Raw genomic sequence first — 24,795 nt, 5'->3', positions numbered from 1 at the left:
GGTCCAAACATGGACAAAAGAGGTGATGTGAGAGTGATTGCCCTCGACATCATGGCAACATCTGACCGAGCGTGGCATCAAGGGCCCCCAGCAAACTTGAAGTCAATGGGAATCAGGGGAATAACTCTCCGCTGGTTGGTGTCATACCTAGCGCAAAGGAAGATGGTTGTGGTTGTTGGAGGTCAATCATTTCAGCCTCGGGACATTGCTGCAGGAGCTTCTCAGGGTAGTGTCCTAGACCTAATCATCTTCAGCTGCTTCATCAGTGACCTTCCCTCCAAAATAAGGTCAGAAGTAGGGATGTTCACCAATGACCGCACAATGTTTAGCACCATTCGCGATTCCTCAGATACTGAAACAGTCCATGCCCGCTTGCAGCAAGACTTGGACAACATTCAGGCTGGGGCTGATATATAGCAAATGATAATTGTGCCACACAAATGCCAGGGAATGACCATCTCCAACAAGAGAGAGTTTAACCATCTCCCCTTGTCATTCAATGGCACTACCATCACTGAATCCCCCACCAACAACATCCTGGGGGTTACCATCAACCAGAAACTTAACTGGACTAGCCATATAAATACTGTGGCTACAACAGCAGGTCAGAGGCTGGGAATTCGGTGACTTCCCAAAACCTGTCCACCATCTACAAGGCACAAGTCAGGAGTGTGATGGAATACTCTTCACTTGCCTGCATAAGTGCAGCTCCAACAACACTCAAGAAACTCAACACCATCCAGGACAAAGCAGCCTGCTTGATGGACAACCCATCCACCACCTTAAACATTCATTCCCTCCTCCACAGGCGCAGTGCAGCAACAAGATGCAGTGCAGCAACTCGCCAAGACTCCTTCAACAGTGCCTTTCAAACCTACGACTTCTACCAGCTAGAAGGACAAGGGCAGCAGATGCATGGGAACACCATCACCTGCAAGTTCCCCTCCAAGTCACACACCATCCTGACTTGGAACTATATTGCTGTTCCTTCATTGTCACTGGGTCAAAAACCTGGAACTCCCTTCCTAACAGCAGTGTGGGTATACCTACACCACATAGGCTGAGCAGTTCAAGGGGGCTCATCACCATCTTCTCAAGGACAATTAAAGATGGGCAATAAATGCTGGCCTAGCCAGCTATGCTTACATCCCAAAAATGAATTTTTAAAAAACTGCAATGATAGACAGTGGGTAAAGTGAAAAAGATTGAGAAATACAAAAAAGGCACTCCTAAATTGATGCTAAGAAACTAGAAGAACTTGTATTTATATAAAACTTTAATCTAGAAACACATCTCAAGACACTTCATAACAGTGAAATCAGACAAAACTGGATGTCAAGCCAAAGAAGGATACATTACCAGGGGTAACTAAAAGCTTGGACCAAGCAGTGGGCTTTTAGAAGTGTCAACATATGGATGAGGAATACGAGGGCTCCAAATACAAATCTTTAGGGGATTCTAAAGCTAATAGTGTACGGACAAGAAGAGACCCATTGCTGGAGATGCTCTGGCTATGATTGAATAGGCAGGATTGGAACCATGCAAGATCAATCCTACACAGCTGGATTGTATGGTCAACCGCGTCAAGGCTGATGTAATTTATGAAATTGATTAGGGACTCTTCAGTGCTGTAGTACAGGCAGAAACCTGACTGAAGAGATTCAGGGATTGAGTTGCAGGGAAAGTGGACTCAGTGGAGGACGAAGGCAAGACTGTAGTTTGCAAGGACACTAGGGTCATGTGTGGATACTTTTGAGGAGGGAGGTTATGAAGAAGAGGGGCAGTACCGAAACAGCAGGATTTATTTACAATGCTACAGTATTGGTGGGGAACCAGGATGGTCAGCAGTTAATGGGAATGGGATGAAGTGAGCCGGCAGTGGTTTCAATGGCCAAGGAGAGTATGGAAAGAGGACAAGGGAAAACAGGAGAGAAATGATAGAAAAATACAGGTTTAAGGCTAGGCAGGGGGAAAATCCTTGAAGGTGGTTTGACATGGTGAACAAGGCGAGGTAGAGTTGCAGCAGAAGCATTAAACAGATGGTCGCAATCTTAGTGACAAAACAGTCCATGAGCTCTTTGCACTTGTTGGAGGCAAGGGTGGTGGGGCAAGCAGATGTTCGGAGAAAAGTCATCTGAAGACTATCCTTGCTTTCCAGGATGATCAGAGTGTAATGATTGAATTTGGTAGAGAACAGCAATGCTTGATATGGTCAAAATCAATACCATGAGCTACAAACACTGTTCTCACTTTTTAAAACCATCAGTACTGCCACCAGTAATTAGGAAGGACTTGGTAGGGCCTGTATGACAGACATACGTGAGGCAGCAGTTACTTGCCTTATCTTGTCAGGTTTTACCGATAGGAATCCCGCATACCTTGTGCCAACAAAATATCGTCACTATAAAGCACTTTTAAGAAGCTGAACCAGCAAATCTGGCAGCAGCACTTGCCACTGGCTGTAATCTTTAAATGCAAAGGTTACAATAAAAGCACTTCAAAAACCACCAGGAATGAAACTAAACTGAACGTGTAGCTCAACATATATTATGTTGGCGCAGCTATCCAAAGTCTGCCTAGCTCTAACCCACGTATCTTGCTTTCAGGATTTCACAATACAAAGTTAGGTTAAATTAGTACAGTGACATATAATCAGCAAATATTTCAAGCTTTATATTTAAATATTTTCTAATTATTTACAGAGTTATCGTAACTTTCCAAACCATATGCAAGTTTTGCAGCTTGTTCCACTGCATGTGCATAGTAAGAACTTCAATCCCTACAAATATTTAATGATTGCAATTTATTAATAATGATAGTGATGATAATGACATATTACTGATATGCCAAATAACACTAGGACACCCGTTTATGGATAAAGTAAATGGATTGCACTGTTTCAAAATTAAACAATTTGAATGGACGTGCTTTTTAAAAATATTACCTTGATATTTTGCTGTCTCACCTATGCTGTATTAGACTGGGCGCCAGAAGATTCAGATGGAGTTCAGGATACAGCCTGTTCTACAGTTACAATTAACAGCATTTCAGCAAACAAATGGCATGTTGTACAGGTAGGTAGGCTAATCGGCATTATTTTTCTCCTCTCTCGCTCGCTCAAAAGATGAAGTATACCATGACAGCTGAGTGCTCAAGTGAACTGCAGCACTATTCAGCCAATGACCTTAAAACTTAACCCCTGACCCCAGTTCAGGCAGGATTTAAAGAGACTGAGGTGATTAGGCCTATATTCCCTAGAGTTTAGAATAATGAGAGGTGATCTCATTCAAACATGCAAAGTTCTTACAGAGCTCGACAGGGTAGATGCAGGAAGGATGTTTCCTCTGGCTGGAAGTGTCTAGAACCAGGGCACACAGTCTCAGAAGAAGAGGTAGGCCATTTAGGACTGAGATGAGGAGAAATTTCTTCATTCAGAGGGCAGTGAATCTTTGGAATTCTCTATCCCAGAGGGCTAAGGAGGCTCAGTCATTGAGTATATTCAAGACAGAGATCGATAGATTTCTAGATATTCAAGATATCAAGGGATATGGGGATAGTTCGGGAAAATGGCATTGAGGTAGAAGATCAGCCATGATCTAGCTGAATAGAGGAGCAGGCTCGAGGGGCCGAACAGCCTACTCCTGCTCCTATGTCCTATGTTCCAAGGCCAGAAAAGGAGTTTGGGTTCTTTCAGTAGAGGGCCCAGGTCTACCTACTGGATTGTAATAATTTTCATTAAACAAAGTGACAAAATACAACTGTAGAATGTTAATTAAGATCAAAGAACAAAAGTCACTTTAACCAAAGTTTTACTGCAAACTCTATGAAATACACAGAAGCAGCACTCATTCCTCAGCAAAAGACCAGATAGACTCGGTTTAAAATCTCTCACACAGAAAAGCTTTTCCACAGAACCACCCATCAACAATTTTTCACAAAAGTGTAATATATTCAGAAGGTTCCACGCATACTTCCATGTACCAAATACAAAGTTATCACGCTTCATTCCTCTCTCAAAATATGCCTTTGGGAAGCCCCAGTGCATGGATGAAATCTTAGTTTCAAACTCTCTGGAATTTCTTCCAATCCCAGCACCAAGCTCACACTCTTGGCTCTGCTAATTCGGGTTTACTGATCATTTCTCTCCTCTCTAGCACCAGTTACTGAGCCTCAGCCATCATGCCCCTGCAATCTTCCTAAAACTCTCTCCTTACGACATGTCTCTCCAACTTCTAAAACCTCCTCAAAGCCCATCACTTCTACCACACTTCAGTTACTTTCCCCAATCTTTCCTCCCATTTCCTGCTCAATGTCACTTCTTCACTGCAAAGTGCCTGGGGCATTTTTACAACATTAAAGTCCACGTTGCACTGATTCTTTTGTGTCTTCGTGTAAGAATTACGGTTGGACCTTCATTACAGATTAGACCATTAGTCTATAATTGTAGTTATCTGAAAATACAATGGGTGCAAGTCATCAATCCAAGAAGTTAAGGGGCTCACTGCAGCTTGAATTAACTTGTAACATCAGTTTGAAGTCAGCGTGGCTTCAATGCCACAAAAAAAGGTATGGCCGGCAGTCTTCAGTGAGAAAAGTAGATCCGGCTATTAAAGTTCTGGAAGGTGTCCTCAAATTCAGTTAGTAAAACTACTGACAATTGGCCATTCCAAAAGTGCAATGTTCACATTCACAAAGATTTTGAGATGCAAGCAGATTCCTGAGGGATATAGAATTTAGTTAGGAATAATTAGCTAACCACCGAGTAACAAACATCAGAAATATAAATACAGCAATTTTGCAACAGAACAAACTACCTTCATTATGCGTTTGTAAAAAGGAAACATGTTGCAAGACGGGAAAAGTGTATTTCAAAGCCTCAATTATGACTAGAGAAAAGGGTGAGGCCGAGAGTACAGCATTGAAAAGGGCAGGAGAAATATCACAAAGTGAAAACAAGGAGGAGATGTGGGGTAAGTTACAGGTAGATATTTAAAGCAAACTTACCAATAACTTTAGATCAAGTAATTATTTAAAAATCTAAAAAATATAAGCCAAGTTGATTAAATACATTAATTTTAATGAATTAAATAAATAAAACAAGGTTAGATAGGGATGGCAGTGCAGGTGGTGTGCCAGGATTAATTAATAACCTGGTAGTAAAGGAGCCACTGGGAAACAGTGATCATAATATTATAGAAATTTATATTGAGGCAGAGAGTGATTAACCCAAGTCCGAAACTAGGGTCTTAAATCAGAATAATGCAAACTACGTCGGTAAAGGGACAAGTTGGTTATTGTAGATTAGGAAACTAGATTGAAAGATATGACGGTAGATAAACAATGGCAAACATTTAAAGAAATAATTCAAAATTCACAATGAACGTACATTCCATTAAGGAATAAAAGCCCTCAGAGGAAAAGTGGTCCAACCGTGGCTAAGAAAAGTTAAAGACAGTATTAGATTAACGGAAAAGGCTTATAATGTTGCCAAAAAGAGCAGTAAGCTTGAGGATTGGGGGGATTTTAGAATTCAACAAAGCACGATCAAAGAACTGATAAGAGAAAATAGAATAAGTGTAAACTAGCAAGAGACATTAAAAAAAGATTGTAGTAGCCTCTATAGGAGTTTGCAGAGAGCATCAGGATCCCAGAGAAGCACATCCACATTAAGCATCTGCATCCCGGGGAAGTTCAGCTCAGAATTGTTTAGCTAGAATCAAAGGTGCAGACATTTGCAGGGCATTAAGGAAGGGAAAGAATTATCTGGTCACTTTGATTCAGGAGCCAGTTATACCCCTTAGGTTAGCTGCTGGTACAGGTCTGGTTAGTGGTCGGTTACAGGAGTGCGTGACTGCGAGTCAGGCAGATAAGGGGACGCAGGCCCAATGCTGCAGGAGCCTCAGCATTTTTCCTTATCCAACAGGTACAAGGTTCTTACTGCCTGCGTGGATGAGGGCAAAGTCTGCAGGGCTGATGAGAAAACTGGCCATGACACTGTGGTACAGGAGGTCATGCAAGTGGAAGGAATGAAAAGAAATGTTGTAGTGATGGCGGACAGCATAGTCAGGGGAATATTGATACTGTGCTTTGCTGCCACAATAGGGAGTTCTGAATGTTGTGTTGTCTGTTCACATTCACAAAGATTTTGAGATGCAAGAAGCATATTCCTGTGGGAGTTAGAATTTAGTTAGGACAAATTAGCTAACCACCTAGTAACAAACATCAGAAATACCAAGATTAAGAATTGCTCCTTATGGCTGGAGAAGACTTTGGAGTGCGTGGGTGAGGATCCAGTTGTCATGACCCACACAGGAACTAATGACATGGATAGAACTAGGACTGAGGTTCTGCTAAGAGTGTTTCAGTAGCTAGGGTGGAAATTAAAACACGTAACCACCAGGTAACATCTCTGATTGTAACCGAACCCATGCGCAAACTGGCATAGGGTCAAACAGATTAGAAGGCTAAATGAATGACTGAAAAAGTTGTGTGGGAGGCTGGGGTTTCATTTCCTGGGGCATTGACACCAGTACTGGGGAAAGAGGGAGCTGTTCTATCAAAACTGTTCTGCTGGGACAGGCTTCAGTTAAACCGGGATGGGACCACTGACCTGATGAATCGGATAACTAGGGCAGTAGACAGACTAATGAAGAGGCTGGGGGGGGGTGGGGGGGGGGGGGGGAGGATTCAGAAAAGGGTAAAGTAGTAAGAAAAATGTCAAGGCCAAACAGGAGAGTAGCAGTTTGAGTAAAAATAAGCAGAATGGGTAGGCATGATGAAGGTGACATCAGGAGAAAAAAGAAAAAAGTTAAAGCTAAAGGTACTATAATTGAATGCATGAAGCACTCGCAGCAAAATAGATGAATTAATAGCACAGATAGAAATAAATGGGTTGTATTTAACAGTCATTACAGAGACGTGGTTGCAGAGTGACCATGGCTAGGAGCTAAATATTCCAGGATACTTGACTTTTAAAAGAGATAGAAAAAGGAGGGGGAAGGTAGCCCTGATTATAAAGGATGAGATAAAGACAGTAGAGAGAAAGGATCATAGCTTGGTAAAACAAGATGTGGAATCAATTTGGGTGGAGCTGAGCAACAGCAAGGGACAGAAAGCATGAGCGGAAGTAATTCAATGGCCCCCCAACAGTAGTTGTAGTGTCAGGCAGAGCATAAATCAGAAAATTAGAGATGCATGTAACAAGGGTAATACAGTAATCCTGGGGACTTTAATCTTCATATAGAGTGGGCAAACCAAATTTGCAGTAATAGTGTCAAGGACGAGCTCATGGAATGCATTTAAGATAATTTTCTAGATCAGTATTTTAGAATTTTAGAATTCAACAAAGCATGATCAAAGAATTGATAAGAGAAAATAGAATGAGTGTAAACTAGCAAGAGACATTAAAAAAATTGTAGTAGCCTCTATAGGTATATAAAAAAACAACAGATTAGTAAAAGTAAACGCGGGTTCCCTTTAATTTTAATTCGTTTGGGGGATGTGGGCGTCACTGGCCAGGCCAGCATTTATTGCCCATCCCTAATTGCTCGAGAAGGTGGTGGTGAGCTGCCTTCTTGAACCACTGCAGTCCTTGGGGTGTAGGTACACTCACAGTGCTGTTAGGATGGGAGTTCCAGGTGTTTGACCCAGCAACAGTGAAGGAACGGCGATATAATTCCAAGTCAGGATGGTGTGTGGCTTGGAGGGGAACTTGCAGGGGGTGGTGTTCTCATGCATCTGCTGCCCTTGACCTTCTAGGTAGTAGAGGTCGTGGGTTTTGAAGGTGCTGTCTAAGGAGCCTTCGTGAGTTGCTGCAGTTCATCTTGTATATGGTACACACTGCTGCCACTGTGCATCGGTGGTGGAGGGAACGAATGTTGAAAGTGGTGGATGGGGTGTCAAACAAGCGGGCTGCTTTGTCCTGGATGGTGTCGAACTTCTTGAGTGTTGTTGGAGCTGCACCCATCCAGGCAAGTGGAGAATATTCCATCAAACTCCTGACTTGTGCCTTGTAGATGGTGGACAGGCTTTGGGGAGACAGGTGGTGAGTTACTCGCCGCAGAATTCCCAGACTCTGATCTGCTCTTGTAGCTACAGTATTTATCTGACTGGTCCAGTTCAGTTTCTGGTCAATGGTGACCCCCAGGATGTTGATAGTGGGGGATTCAGCGATTGTAATCCCATTGAATGACAAGGGGAGATGGTTAGATTCTCTCTTGTATGAGATGGTCATTGTCTGGCACTTGTGTGGCACAGAAGTTACTTGCCACTTATCAGCCCAAGCCTGAATGTTGTCCAGGTCTTGCTGCAAGCGGGCATGGACTGTTTCAATATCTGAGGAGTATCAAATGGTGCTGAACATTGTGTAATCATCAGCAAACATTCCCACTTCTGACCTTATGATGGAGGGAAGGTGATTTATGAAGCAGCTAAAGATGTTTGGGCCTAGGACACTACCCTGAGGAACTCCTGCAGTGATGTCCTGGAGCTCAGATGACTGACCTCCAACAACCACAACCACCTTCCTTTGTGCGAGGTATGATTCCAACCAACAGACAGTTTTCCCCCAATTCCCATTGACTCCAGTTTTGCTAGGGCTCCTTGATGCCATACTCAGTCAAATACTGCCTTGATGTCAAGGGCAGTAACCACTCTCACCTCACCTCTGGAGTTCAGCTCTTTTGTCCATGTTTGGACCAAGTCTGTAACGAGGTCAGGAGCTGAGTGGCCCTGGTGGAACCCAAACTGAACGTCGGGGAGCAGACTATTGCTGAGCAAGTGTCGCTTGAGGGCACTGTCGACCATCACTTCACTGATGATAAGGAGTAGACTGACAGGGCGATAATTGGCCAGGTTGGATTTGTCTTGCTTTTTGTGTACAGGACACACCTGAGCAATTTTCCACATTGCCAGGTAGATGCCAGTAGCTGTACTCGAACAGCTTGGTTAGGGGCGCAGCTAGCTCTGGAGCACAAGTCTTCAGTACTATTGCCGGAATGTTGTCAGGGCCCATAACCTTTGCAATATCCAGTGCCTTCAGCCATTTCTTGATATCATGTGGAGTGAATTAGATTGGCTGAAGACTGACATCTGTGATGCTGGGGACCTCAGAAGGAGGCAGAGATGTCTCATCCACTCGGCACTTCTGGATGAAGATGGATGTAAATGCTTCAGCCTTGTCTTTTGCATTGATATGTTGGGCTCACCCATCGTTGAGGATGGGGATAATTGTGGAGCCTCCTCCTCCTGTCAGTTGTTTAATTGTCCACCACCAGTCACAACTGGATGTGGCAGGACTACAGAGCTTAGATCTGATCCGTTGGTTGTGGGATCACTTAGTCCTGTCTATTGCATGTAAGTAGTCCTATGTTGTAGATGCACCAGGTTAACACCTCATTTTAGGGTATGCCTGGTGCTGCTCCTGGAATGCCCTCCTGCACTCTTCATTGAACCAGTGTTGGTCCCCGGCTTGATGGTAATGGTAGAGTGCGGGATATGCCGGGCCATGAGGTTACAGATTGTGATTGAATACAATTCTGCTGCTGCTGATGGCCCACAGTGCCTCATGGATGCCCAGTTTTGAGTTGCTATATCGGTTTGAAATCTATCCCATTTAGCATGGTGATAGTGCCACGCAACACAATGGTGGGTAACCTCAGTGTGAAGAAGGGACTTCATCTCCACAAGGACTGTGCGGTGGTCATGCCACCAAGACTGTCATGGACAGATGCATCGGCGACAAGTCAATTGGTGAGGACAAGGTCAAGTAGGTTTTTCCCTCACCACCTGCCGCAGACCCAGCCTAGCAGCTATGTCTTTTAGGACTCCGCCAGCTCAGTCAGTAGTGGTACATCCAAGCCACTCTTGATGATGGACATTGAAGTCCCCACCAAGAGTACATTTTGTGCCCTCACTGCTTCTTCCAATTGGTGTTCAATGTGGAGAAGCACGAATTCATCGGCCGAGGTAGTGGGGGGAGGGGGGTGCAGTAGGTGGTAATCAGCAGGAGGTTTCATTGCGCACGTTTGACCTAATGCCATGAGACGTTGTGGGGTCCGGATTTAATGTTGAGGACTTTCAGGGCAACACTCTACCGACTGTATACCACTGTGCCTCCACCTCTGGTGTGTCTGTCCTGCTGGTGGGACAGGACATACCCAAGGATGGGGATGGTGGTGTCTGGGACATTGTCTGCAAGGTATGATTCTGTGAGTATGACTCTGTCAGGCTGCTGCTTGACTGGTCTGTGTGACAGCTCTCCCAATATTGACACTGGCCCCCAGATATTAGTAAGGAGGACTTTGCAGGGTCGACAAGGTTGTGTTTGCCATAGTCGTTTCTGGTGCCTATGTCAATGCTGGGTGGTCTGTCTGGTTTCATTCCTCGTCTTAGACTTTGTAGCAGTTTGATACAATTTAGTGGCTTGCTAGGCCATTTCGAAGGGCAGTTAAGAGTCAAACACATTGCTGTGGGCCTGGAGTCACATGTAAGCCAGACCAGGTAAGGGCGGTGGAGAGAAGAGAAATTATAATGGGAAATAAGGAAATGGTAGAGACATTAAACAAATACTTTGTATCCATTGTGATGGTGAAAATCCAAATACAGTACAGCTGTTGGTTCCCCTCTATCTATCCTGCTTGTTACAACCTCAAAAACCTCCAACAGATTTGTCACACACAATTTAAACATTCCAGAAAAAGTGGGGAACCAATGGCCTGGTGAGAATGAGGAACTTAAAGAAATTAGTATCAGTACAGAAATAGCACTCGAGAAATTAGTGGGACTAAAAGCCAACAAATCCCTTATGGTCTACATCCTAGGATTTTAAAAGAAGTGGCTACATTGGTTTTGATCTCCCAGAGTTCCCTAGATTTTAAAATGGACCCTGTGGATTGAAAGTTAGCAAATGTAAGCCCTTTTTTCCAAGAAAGGAGGGAGAGAGAAAACAGGGAACTATATAGGTCAGTTAGCCCGACATCAGTAGTAGGAAAAATGCTGGAATCTATTACTAGGGCTGTGGTAACAAGGCACTTAGAAATTCATAATATGATTGGGGACAGTCAACGTGGATTTATGAAAAATAATCATGTTTGACAAATCTGTGAGGTTTTTGAGGTTGTAGCAAGCAAGGTAGATAAATGACAACCAGTGAAAGTACTGTATTTGGATTTTGAAAAAGTATTCGATAAGGTGTCAATAACAATGACTTGTACTTATAATAAAACATCCCAAGGCACTTTACAGGAGTATTATTAAATAGAAATCTGACAGTGAGCCACATAAGGAAATATTAGGGAAGATGATTGAATAAGTAGGTTTTAAGAGTATTATTGCACAAAATTAGAGCTCATGGGACTGGGAGCAATATAGTCACATTGATTGAGGATTGGTTAACAGACAGAAATCAAATAGGAAAAAGCAGGTCATTTTTGGGTTGACTATAGCTAGTGACATACTGCAAGGATCAGTGCTTGGGTCTCAACTATTTACAATCTATATCAATGAGTTAGTTGAGGAGACCAAGTGTATCCAAGTTTGCTGACTTTACAAAGTTAGGTGAGAAAGTAAGCTGTCAGGAGGACGCAAAGAGATATAGACTAAGTGAGTTGCAAAAACATGGCAAATGGAATATAATGCGGAGTCACATGAAGTTATCCACTTCAGTAGGCTAAACAGCAGAGTATTTTTTAAATGGAGAGAGACTGGCAAATATTGGTACTCTGAGGGACCTGGATGTCTTTTTACATGAATCACAGAAAGCCAACATGGAGATACAGCAAGAAATTAGGAAATGGTATGTTAGCCTTTATCACAAAGGGATTGGAGTATAAGAGTGAGTATAATACTGCAATTATTTAGGACATTGGTGAGACCACACCTGGAGTAATGTGTATAGTTTTGCTCTCCTTACCTAAGAATGAAATCTGCCATTAAGGGAGTGCTAAAAAGGTTCACATACTGATTCTTAAGATAAGGAGATTGTTCTATGGAGAGAGATTGAGTAGACTCAGCCAATAATTTCCTAAGAGTTTAGAAGAATGAGACATGATCTCATCGAAACATAGAGAATTCGTCAGGGGCGTGACAGGGTAGATGCTGGAAGAATGCTCCCGGTAGCTGGGGAGTCCAGAATGAGGGGTTACAGTTTCTGAATAGGACTGACGAGGAGAAATTGCTTCACTCAAAGGGTTATGAATCTTTGGAATTCTCCAGCTAGTGAGCTGTGGATGCTCAACCATTGACTATATCCAATACAGGGACCAACAGATCTTTGGATACTCAGGGAATCAAGGGATATGGGGATAGTGCGGGAAGATGGAGTTGAGATAGATCAGCCATTATCTTATTGAATGGCACAGCAGGCTTGAACAGCCAAATGGCTTACTCCAGCTCCTATTTCTTATGTTCTTATCTACGCCACCACCTTGGCAACAGTATAAAAATCACCCTTGTTCATAATGCAATTATTCCTTGCCAATTGAAAGCCGTCAATAATTAGCACTAAAAAGGTGTGCAGATTTTTTCCCCCATACTGCTTTCATATTGTTATCGCCAAGCTTCAAATGCACGAGCTATGTAAAATTCATTGGTAATCAATTTCCAATGCAAGTATGCAATTTTACTTTCAAAGTAACTCCACTGCTTACTTGTGAAACTTGATCTGATCTGTACAGAACCTGGATTTGAAAATAAATACAAGAAAGCAGGTAAAGTAGACCAGTGGGGCTAAAAGCAACTTTACGTACTCATGTTACATTGCAGCTTTCAGTATGCTGAAGTCCCACTCTCAACTAGAGATGTAAGTGGAATTCAGTACAATCATAGCACTGGCCAGGTCTTTCAGAGCATTGTTAAAGCATATCCCAACAAGTCTCAGCATCAGCAACACTTAGTAATTTGTTCCAAAATCCCTCGAACACATAATATTCTGATCTGTCCGAAAAGCTGACATCTATCTTCAAAAATCCAACTGAAGAAAAGCAAGAAATAACTTTTTCTATTCCAAACAAATCTCACATTTTAGGGGCTTTTCAGCACCTTTTGGCTACTTAATAAAACATTCTAGAATATCATTCAGCTCATGAGGTTATTTGAGTCTGTGTAGTGTCTCAGACTCAAACAAAAACAAGAAATGCTGGAATCACTCAGCAGGTCTGGCAGCATCTGTGGAAAGAGAAGCAGAGTTAACGTTTCAGGTCAGTGACCCTTCTTCGGAACTCTTGTCTCAGACTCTTGTCTTGAGGACCACCTCAGAAAGTTGTTCAGGCGTGTTTCTGAAGATGTTGCCTTAGATAGGCTCTAATTAGAGAAATCCATAAACAATATGCATGACAAAGTCTTATTAACTGACCAAGTTTTTTAAAAATTCATTCATGGGATGTGGGCGTCTGTGGTGAGGCCGTCTGTGGTGAGGCCACCATTTATTGCCCATCCGTAATTGCCCTTGAGAAGGTGGTGGTGAGCTGCCTTCTTGAACCACTGCAGTCCATGTGAGGTAGGAAAGGAATTCCAGGATTTTGACCCAGCGACAGTGAAGGAACGATGATATAGTTCCAAGTCAGGATGGTGTGTGACTTGGACGGGAACTTGCAGGTGGTGGTGTTCCCATGCACTTGCTGCCCTTGTCCTTCTAGTTGGTAGAGGTCATGGGTTTGGAAGGTACTAAGCAGCCTTGGTGCGTTGCTGCAGTGTAATTTGTAGATGATACACACTGCTGCCACTGTGTCAGTGGTGGAGGGAGTGAATGTTTGTGGATGGGGTGCCAATCAAGCGGGCTGCTTTGTCCTGGATGGTGTCGAGCTTCTTGAGTGTTGTTGGAGCTGCACCCATCCAGACAAGTGGAGAGTATTCCGTCACACTCCTGACTTGTGCCTTGTAGATGCTGGACAGGCTTTGGGGAGTCAGATGAGTTACTCGCCGCAGGATTCCTAGCCTCTGACCTGCTCTTACAGCCACGTTATTTATATGGCTACTCCAGTTCAGTTTCTGGTCAATGGTAGCCCCTAGAATGTTGATAGTGGGAATTCATCGATGGTAATGCCATTGAATGTCAAGGGGAGATGGTTAGATTCTCTCTTGTTGGAGATGGTCATTGCCTGGCACTTGTGTGGCGCGTATGTTACTTGCCACTCATCAGTCCAAGCCTGGATATTGTCCAGGTCTTGCTGCATTTCGACACGGACTGCATCAGTATCTCAGGAGTCACGAATGGTGCTGAACATTGTGCAATCATCAGCGAACATCCCCACTTCTGACTTAATGACTGAAGGAAGGTCATTGATGAAACAGCTGAAGATGACTGGGCCTAGGTCACTACCCTGAGGAACTCCTGCAGTGATGTCCTGGAGCTCAGAAGATTGACCTCCAACAACCACAACCATTGCGCTAGGTATGACTCCAACCAGTGGATAGTTTTCCCCCGATTCCCATTGACTTCAGTTTTGCTAGGGCTCCTTGGTGCCATACTCTGTCAAATGCTGCCTTGATGTCAAAGGCAGTCACTCTCACCTCACCTCTCGAGTTCAGCTCTTTTGTCCATGTTTGAACCAAGGCTGTAATGAGGTCAGGAGCTGAGTGGCCCTGGCGGAACCCAAACGGAGCGTCACAGAGCAGGTTATTGCTAAGCAAGTGCTGCTTGACGGCTCTGTTGATGATACCTTCCATCACTTTACTGATGATTGACAGTAGACTGATGGGGCAGTAACTGGCCGGGTTGGACGTGCCCTGCTTTTTGTGTACAGGACATACCTGGGCAATTTTCCACATTGCTGGGTAGATGCCAGTATTGTAGCTGTACTGGAACAGCTTGACTAAGGGTTCAGCAAGTTCTGGAGCACAGGTCTTCAGTACTATTGCCGGAATATTGTCAGGGCCCATAGCCTTTGCAGTATCCAGTGCCTTCAGTCGTATCTTGATACCACGTGGAGTGAATTGAACTGGCTGAAGTCTGGCATCTGTGGTGCTGGGGACTTCAGGAGGAGGCTGAGATGGATCATCAACTCGGCACTTCTGGCTGAAGATTGTTGCAAATGCTTCAGCCTTATCTTTTGCACTCTTGTGCTGGGCTCCCCCATCATTGAGGATGGGGATATTTGTGGAGCCACCTCCTCCAGTTAGTTGTTTAATTGTCCACCACCATTCACAGCTGGATGTGGCAGGACTACAGAGCTTAGATCTGATCCGTTGGCTGTGGGATCGCTTAGCTCTGTCTATCGTATGCTGCTTACGCAGTTTGGCACGCAAGTAGTCCTGTCTTGTAGCTTCACCAGGTTGACACTTCATTTTGAGATACGCCTGTTGCTGCTCCTGGCACACCCTCCGGCACTCCTCATTGAACCAGGGTTGGTCTCCTGGCTTGATGGTAATGGTAGAGTGGGGGACATGCCAGGCCATGAGGTCACAGATTGTGGTTGAGTACAATTCTGCTGCTGATGGCCCACAATGCCTCATGGATGCCCAGTTTTGCATTGCTAGGTCTGTTCGAAATCTATCCCATTTAGCACGGTGATAGTGCCACACAACACGATGGACGGTATCCTCAACGTGAAGGCGGGACTTCGTCTCCACAAGGACTGTGCGGTGGTCACTCCTACCAATACTGTCATGGACAGATGCATCTGCGGCAGGCAGATTGGTGAGGACGAGGTCAAGTATGTTTTTCTCTCCTTCTGGTTCCCTCACCACTTGCCGCAGACCCAGCCTAGCAGCTATGTCCTTTAGGACTCGGCCAGCTCGGTCACTAGTGCTACCGAGCCACTCTTGGTGATGGACATTGAAGTCCCCCACCCAGAGTACATTCTGCACCCTTGCCACTCTTAGTGCTTCCTCCAAATCGTGTTCAACATGGAGGAGTACTGACTCATCAGCTGAGGGAGGGCGGTAGGTGGTAATCAGCAGGAGGTTTCCTTGCCCATGTTTGACCTGATGCCATGAGACTTCATGGGGTCCGGAGTCGATGTTGAGGACTCCCAGGGCAACACCCTCCCGACTGTATACCACTGTGCCGCCACCTCTGCTGGGTCTGTCCTGCCGGTGGGACAGGACATACCTGGGGATAGTGATGGCAGTGTCTGGGACATTGTCTGTAAGGTGTGATTCCGTGAGTATGACTATGTCAGGCTGTTGCTTGACTAGTCTGTGGGACAGCTCTCCCAACTTTGGCACAAGCTCCCAGATGTTAGTCGGGAGGACTTTGTAGGGTCAGCAGGGCTGGGTTTGCCGTAGTCATTTCCGGTGCCTAGGGCGATGCCGGGTGGTCCGTTCGATTTCATTCCTTTTTATTGACTTTGTAGCGGTTAGATCCAACTGAGTGGCTTGCTAGGCCATTTCAGAGGGCATGTAAGAGTTAACCACATTGCTGTGGGTCTGGAGTCACATGTAGGCCAGACCAGGTAAGGACAGCAGATTTCCTTCCCTAAAGGATATTAGTGAACCAGATGGGTTTTTACAACAATCGACAATGGTTTCATGGCCTTCATTAGACTAGCTTTTTAATTCCAGATCTTTTATTAATTGAATTCAAATTACACCTTCTGCTGTGGTGGGATTTGAACCCATGTCCCCAGAGAAATACCCTGGGTCATAATAATATAAAAGCAAAATACTGCGGATGCTGGAAATCAAATAAAAACAAGAATTGCTGGAAATACTCAGCAGGTCTGGCAGCATCTGTGAAGAGAGAAGCAGCGTTAACGTTTTAGGTCAATGACCCTGGGTCTCTGGTTTACTGGTCCAGTGACAATACCACTACGCCACTGCCTCCCCCTTAACTGTAAGTAGACATCCACACAAAATTTTATTGGCCTTTCACCTTTTTCCTCATGATCAGCAACAGAGACCATATCTGTATAGCAGCCCTCACTACATACTTGGAGTATGCCTTAACATACCCAATATCTGGGTCATTGCAGTGAGCTTTGGAATAAAAACTCACTGTATTTTGTCTTATTGAGTACATCACACACTTTCATGTGAATCCTTTGTCTTTGAGAAGTGACTGAATTAAAAATGCAGCTAATGCTATTAAACTACCAAATAGGTTTAATAACAGTATATTAATATTGTTAAAGAGCCCTTTCCTATCCTGAGTGGTGTGAAACAAGGCTGTGTTCTCGCACCCACACTTTTTGGGATTTTCTTCTCCCTGCTGCTTTCACATGCGTTCAAATCCTCTGAAGAAGGAATTTTCCTCCACACAAGATCAGGGGGCAGGTTGTTCAACCTTGCCCGTCTAAGAGCGAAGTCCAAAGTACGGAAAGTCCTCATCAGAGAACTCCTCTTTGCTGACGATGCTGCTTTAACATCTCACACTGAAGAATGCCTGCAGAGTCTCATCGACAGGTTTGCGTCTGCCTGCAATGAATTTGGCCTAACCATCAGCCTCAAGAAAACGAACATCATGGGGCAGGATGTCAGAAATGCTCCATCCATCAATATTGGCGACCACGCTCTGGAAGTGGTTCAAGAGTTCACCTACCTAGGCTCAACTATCACCAGTAACCTGTCTCTAGATGCAGAAATCAACAAGCGCATGGGTAAGGCTTCCACTGCTATGTCCAGACTGGCCAAGAGAGTGTGGGAAAATGGCGCACTGACACGGAACACAAAAGTCCGAGTGTATCAGGCCTGTGTCCTCAGTACCTTGCTCTACGGCAGCGAGGCCTGGACAACGTATGCCAGCCAAGAGCGACGTCTCAATTCATTCCATCTTCGCTGCCTTCGGAGAATACCTGGCATCAGGTGGCAGGACTATATCTCCAACACAGAAGTCCTTGAAGCGGCCAACACCCCCAGCTTATACACACTACTGAGTCAGCGGCACTTGAGATGGCTTGGCCATGTGAGCCGCATGGAAGATGGCAGGATCCCCAAAGACACATTGTACAGCGAGCTCGCCACTGGTATCAGACCCACCGGCCGTCCATGTCTCCGTTATAAAGACGTCTGCAAACGTGACATGAAATCGTGTGACATTGATCACAAGTCGTGGGAGTCAGTTGCCAGCATTCGCCAGAGCTGGCGGGCAGCCATAAAGACAGGGCTAAATTGTGGCGAGTCGAAGAGACTTAGTAGTTGGCAGGAAAAAAGACAGAGGCGCAAGGGGAGAGCCAACTGTGCAACAGCCCCAACAAACAAATTTCTCTGCAGCACCTGTGGAAGAGCCTGTCACTCCAGAATTGGCCTTTATAGCCACTCCAGGCGCTGCTTCACAAACCACTGACCACCTCCAGGCGCGTATCCATTGTCTCTCGAGATAAGGAGGCCCAAAAGAAAAAATATTTATAGTAAATAGATAAATAAACAGTAGCAAAGGCCAACCAGATTCATAGAAATTAGCTTCTCTTGCCTGGGAACATAGAAAATCAGTTACCTGTATTTCACTAAAACTTTTATGTAAAACTGGATCCTTACCATTACTTTATGAGAGGGGAGGGAGCCTTGCTGACTATTCACACAGCTCCCTTGCTCTCTGATAGCTTTAGAAAAACTGAATTGGGTCAAACCTATTCTAATCATACATTCTAACTGCTTTCAAGTTCACCTACTGAACAAAAATGAGCAAATTTGTATCTCTCCTGCTTGCATCAAGCTCCCCAAATATCCATAGGATGTTACAGGTAATTTCCGAAGTTTTCAGAAAATGTCTCCAAGGTGCTAACTCAGGAACTCGCCAAGTTTAATAGGTTACTGCCTGCCTATGGATCTCCTTCTAATTGGCTATTTACAGGCAAAAGAAGACGAGAGAGACACAAAATGCAAAACTGGTGTTTCCATATTCATAAGTGTTCCGTAACACAGACTTCTGCTCGAATGCATGTTCTGCATAAAGCAAAATATGCAGCTGCCATAGCCATTCCCATTTACCAGTATTCACTATTTTAGAAGCCTAGAATATTAGACCAGATGATGGTTGCTTTTAGTAATGCCCAGCAATAGCATTAGAATTGTTATGAGGAAAACTTCACATGTTCATTCATTTACACCAGCTGATTACTTTAGGTTGCAAAGTTTAAATTGAGCCTACAAAATACATGTTGCACAGCCTGCATTTATTTTCTGCATATTTGATATCGCATTACATGCATATCTCTGGATGCAATTTCAGTCAAGAAAACAGAGGGAAAATTCTGGTTGGTGGGGGGAATATGGATAAACTTCTTAACTGATTTGCCACATGTGAAGGCATGCACGTTGGCTCACTATTAATATAGTGCTACCTGTATTACTCCAGAGCTGCCAAAAGGCTTTCACTTCATGCCTTCAGAGGCAAAGTGTTGATAGTGATCAAGGGCAACCAGCACGGCTGTAGCGGTTGGTTGCTGCATGACTTCTGGAAATGCTAAATATTATTTTTCAAAGCGTCAAACTTCATAACATTTTTGTAAACACTGGTTGTCATGGGTAAAGAGAACTGCATTTGGCTATGACAACAGTCCAAACCTATTCTAGTACAGGACATTGAAGGGTGGTGATGAAGGAACTAAAGTCTGAATGCCATTTACAGATCACAAGCTTTACAACCATGAGTCAGAATAAGGAGGCCCATGATGATGTCACTATCACTTGAGCAATGAACAAAACCACATTGTTACTAAATGTTCATCAGACTGTTGCTCCACCACTGCCCAAGAACCCAGGCCAGTTCGCAGATTGATACGAATCATGAAGTCAGTTCTCTCAGTTTGGCAGCTCTTGGGAGAAGCAAGCGCTTAATTCTACTGTTGAATCCTTTTCTTTTAAAAAAAAATGACAGATTAATACAAAATGACATTAGCAACTCTAAATAGGTTACACCAAATTAAATAACATTCTTCAAGCATAAAGCTAATTATTTCATAAAGCATTCAAACATTTTGTCTTTGTGGGCCACTAAGATGTATGCCATGGCCTATGATATAATATTGGCTTAAATATTAAATTTTTGTAGAAATTGAGTAAATGTTCAGTGTGGCATGGCCCCCTTCCACAGATGCACCCCTGACAACAGCTCATTTTCTGGTTTAGGGTCACTTACATTATTCTGGCAAGTGGGTCTGCCTGGCGTGGGGTAGAGATTGGCTGCAACAGACCTCACAAAGTAACATTGCGAGAAGCCTCAGTGGGATGGGCTGCATAAAATTCAAGAGAGTTGGAAGAATTTCTGGAAAGGGGCATGACACCTATCATAGGATACAATATTTCCTAGATTACAGGATAAATCAGATGGACTGCAATAGTCTTGTACATTTTGAAGTAAACTATCTCAATATCAGAAACCTTCCTAAAGAGTATAATGTTAGGCTTAAGGAGAAAGAGAATACTGTACCAGGATTTAACTACATGAGAGTTAATTAATTTCAAGTTCTGTTGTCTGTTAGAATATGAATTTAAACAGACACCAAGCCTCAATCAATGAATTGTTTGTCACAAACAAGGTTTCACTACAGTAAGTGCCATCTATCACATGAAAAATATTAACTTACATACTGTAAGTTGATGTTACACTTCACACACTGTGCTACAAATCTGACACTAATCTTCCATCTTTCTGAGGAACTGCCTTCTCGAATAAAATCCATTGATACCAACACACCTCATCAACTAAATCATATTTATTTTTGTAAATGACACTGCCTATCCGATCCAAAAAGAGAAACCAAGCCAATTTACATACATTAGAATTAATATCTGTCTGATCAAGTTTGCTGCATCAACAACTTCCATATCAACAATTATATTTTCCAGTCGGAGCAATAACGAACAAAGCTCCCACTTACATTGCACAGGAAAGAAAATTGGAGTATATGTACATAGGTAGATGAAGCAATTCAGATCTAGAAAACAATCTACTCACTGGAAACAAATGGGAGGAGCTTCTAAAACTTATTTGCCAGTCAGTATAGTATTTATCTGTATGTTAGGTTTCACTGACCTTCATCCAGATTAAGTAAATAAAATAAATAGGACAGATTTCTTAGTGACCTGCTTCTCATGGCACAAGGCATGTTCTTTTGGCAAAGGCTTGAGAATATACAGGCAGCGTCGCTCAGGCATTGAAAGGTAACAGGAGTCAGCGATAGAGCTCTGAGCCCCAGCTGCAGCCCTGCGCGCGTATCCGATACAGCTGGGCCTTGACAACAGCCCCGCTGTCGGTTGGTCCAAGACCCCTCGGGGCTGTGACTTACCCCAAAGATCCGCTCCGCGTCAGGAGCAGGATTCTGCTTCTTCAATCAAAACTGGAGCCTGGCCCCTATGTCAGATGTACGCCCAGGGAAGCCCAACGCCTCTTCATCATCAGCTCCTCCACACACTGACATAAAACAGCGTCCCCTGCAGCCTTGCACAACATGGAGCTCGGACTCCAGACACAGCGCCCTCTCCAGCACAGGAGGTACAGCGTCCCCTGCACAACACGGAGCCCGGACTCCAGACACAGCGCCCCCTCCAGCACTGGAGGTTACGCAGTGCAGAAGAAAGTTCTGCCCAAAATGTGAGCCTGCTTTTTCTCTTTACAGATGATCTAATGTGAATTTCCAATATTTGAAGCTTTCTTTATTAGCACAGGACCCCGATTGCACAAGTAACTCTTTGACCCAGCTGCAATAAAAACAGTAAATGCTGGAAATACTCAGCAGGTATGGCCGCATCTGTGGAGAGAGAAACAGAGTTAATGTTTCAGGTCAATGACCTATCATCAGGATTCAGCTACTAAATCCAGCTTAGTGCACTGCAAACCACACTTTGGATGATTTTCTAGACCGGAGAGAATCTTGGCACTCTCCAACATCACAAAGCCAGCCTTGCTGGATTTCTCATGTTATATATCCACAATGAGCTCCCAGCTCTGATTGAGCTCCTGCTGGTAGGCACATCGCTAGACCAGTAACAATGGCTGGCAATAGCCTGCAGTAGTACAGCTGCAACTCTACAAGCTGCCAATGTTCGCTAAAAGAGCTACTTTTTGTTACTGAAAATAAAACTCAGTAAAACTGGCAACTATGCAGAGTAGCTTCAATTTCTGATGGGGTTTTGGAGATGCTTAGAGCCAAAGAGTCATACAGCACAGAAGAAGGCTTTGCTGCCCATTGTACCTTACCAGCTCTTTGAAAGTTATACAATTAATCCCATTCCTTTGCCCTTTCGCAATAGCACTGTGATTTTATTTTCCTTTTCAGGTATATATCCAATTTCTTTATGAAAGTTATTATTGAATTTACTTCCACCACCTTTTCAAGGAATGCATTCCAGATCACAACATTGTTTCTGCAGGAAGTGCAGTAAAGGAGGGATTGCCCTGTTTGGGACCTCAGGTGACCCTCAAAACAGGACGAAGGAGAAACTTTGTTTATAACTACTCAGGACACCTGAACATGCTCCTCAACCAGTTCATTACTTTTTTCTGAAGTGCAGTCACTGTTATTATGTAGATAAACACAACAGGTAATTAATACAGACTTAGGTCCACAACAGAACAATAGATCAGGATGGAGGGACATTGAAGCAGAAGATAGAAAGAGACCAAAAATCATGTCATTCCAATAAGGAAAATGGGAGTGTATTGAATGTTGGGGCTCCAATGGATGATCTGGATGATTAAATCAAGTCTGAAATGAAAAAAACAAGCGTTTAGTATTTACCCAACAGATAATACCAAGAAGTCAAAATAAATATAAAGAATGTAGAATAGCTACTAAAAGAGAGATTAGAAAGATAAGAGAGAGTATGAGAGACAATTAACAAAAAATAAGTGCAATAAAAAGACTTTTATAGGCACATTAGTAGTTAAGGACAGTTGTGATAGGAATAGAGCAACTAAGAGCAAATATACAAGCATGTCATGGAGAATGAGGGAAAGGCAGAGGTCCTAAATAAACACTTTGCTTCAGTTTTCACAGAGCTGAACATCAAAATTGTAGAATGACCAGAGTTGAATCTAGAACTGTTAGTGGAAGTTATTATTCAGAGAAGTTACTTGACTTAATGGCAGACTTTCAAGGCAGGACACATGTCTTATTTTAAATACAAGGTGTACTGACTAGTTTAACAATCCATCACCGAATCTGGCAGGACCACATCATGCACTATCAGGCCTCACTTTCATCTGACAAAACACTTGTCAGGCCCAGTAAAGACATATTATATTCCTACTTTTAAGATATGAACTTTATTCAATGTGGAATCATTGAAATGTGCTGCAAAATTGCTGCTGAAGTCAAATGACCTGGCCTGTGTATTCGAAAATTGGATCACTGTCTCAAAAGGACAAAAGGAAATATTCCAGATTAAGAGATGTCGACTACACCCATCCTGAAGCCATCGAGAGACAACCCTGAATTGAATGAATGTCTTCTGAGATAAAAGAAAGTGTGAAGTAGCCATATCATAACAGAATGATATTCATCCAAACATTAATGGATGACCATGGAGTCCACATCCTGGTCCATTGTGTGGTCACATCAGGGGAGAAGACCATGTGTCAGGTACCCGAAATACTAATATGATGAATTGTGATATTAAAAGGTAACCCTCTGGAGAAAGAAAGAGAGCAAGAGAGATCACAGTTACAAATTACAGAAGTCAGTCGAGTCAGGGGCAATAGAAAGATCCAGCCTGAATAAGCTAAAGGAGCCCTGCTGCTGATTCAATACTTCAACCTGGTGCAGCAGAGAACGGAAAGAGACCACCACCTCCAGTCTGAAATCTTAACCACCAGAAATCTACAACACCCCAAGTTCAGGACTACAAACATCAAATTCTGCATCTGTAAAAGAGCTTGTCCTCCTTCGAAGATTCAATAGGTTTATCGTAAACCATGAACATCTACCACACCTTGAAATCTTACCCTTTACCTTCTATCTATCTTCTCTTGAGACTGCATGTGAGAGTGAATGCGTGCTTGAGTGGTGTTGCGAACATTTCAGGGAACAAATATTGTTCAATAAATAGTTAATCTTCTGGTTTAAACCCACAAGAAAACCTGTCACTGTCTGTTTATTTGGCAAGTAAAACACTCAGGGACTAACCCATGATTTTAAACAAAAGTGATTGCGGTCAGTTGAGAGGTGAACAGTGGAAACCACACAAACCCCTTACCACCTGTCCGTAAAACACTCAGTAGTCCAGGATAATCCTGGAGAGCAAAGGTAACCCTGCTTCATTTCTCCCCTGTCAGCTGTCTCCTCCAGCCTCACCTCCAACAAATGTGAGGCACTCATGGACGTTTTTGTCATTAAGTATGTGACAATCCATTCAGTTTCCTCTGCTGCTCTGTCAAATTGAATGAGTTTTAAGTGAATTAAAATCAGGTCTTTAGGATCCATAATCCAAGATCAAATTTATGAACACTTAGAAAATGAATAAATAGTCCAAGAGAGACAATAATTTGCTTCCACCAGATGTTGGGACTGTATCATTACATTACAATATTGTTAGATTGCAAGGGGTAAAATGTAGAATGCAGACTGCAGTTAAATAAAGGAAAATCACACAAATGCAGAGAGAGGATTCATTTCTTTGTCTGAATCATCACCTGGAGAGGCTGATTCTACCTGGCACCCTTCTCATTCTCTGAATCTCGAGAAGATCCATGTCTGGTGCAGCCTGATAATAACCCCAATAAAACTTCATTAAGGAATGGTCTGGATATCTCGGCACAGGAACGATAAGAGGAACTCACTTTCTTTGGCAGTTAAGAGGATAACTGGATGATTGAAGGTTGAGCCAGCTTCATCCATATAAATAGGACCACGGTATCATGTACACTGTAGCTCAGAAATGTACATAAAGGTGCATGTGAGCAAGGTGGGATCCTGTCAT

The 24,795-nt window shown here is 43.4% G+C and overlaps 1 protein-coding gene across 1 annotated transcript in view; it reads right to left on the bottom strand.

The window, feature by feature from the left end:
- Nucleotides 1-21,306, bottom strand: part of samd8 (sterile alpha motif domain containing 8) — a 59,577-nt gene extending 38,271 nt beyond the window's left edge. Inside the window, exon 1 of the mRNA XM_068020624.1 lies at nucleotides 21,165-21,306. The gene's annotated coding sequence lies outside the window, so the exon portion shown is untranslated. The remainder of the gene's footprint in view (nucleotides 1-21,164) is intronic.
- Nucleotides 21,307-24,795: the final 3,489 nt, after the last annotated feature.

The sequence above is a fragment of the Heterodontus francisci genome, chromosome 42 (genome assembly GCF_036365525.1).
Source record: "Heterodontus francisci isolate sHetFra1 chromosome 42, sHetFra1.hap1, whole genome shotgun sequence".
In the NCBI taxonomy this organism is placed as follows: domain Eukaryota; kingdom Metazoa; phylum Chordata; class Chondrichthyes; order Heterodontiformes; family Heterodontidae; genus Heterodontus; species Heterodontus francisci.
The sequence above is the reverse complement of the archived record's forward strand: the minus strand, read 5'-3'. Positions and strand labels throughout refer to the sequence as shown.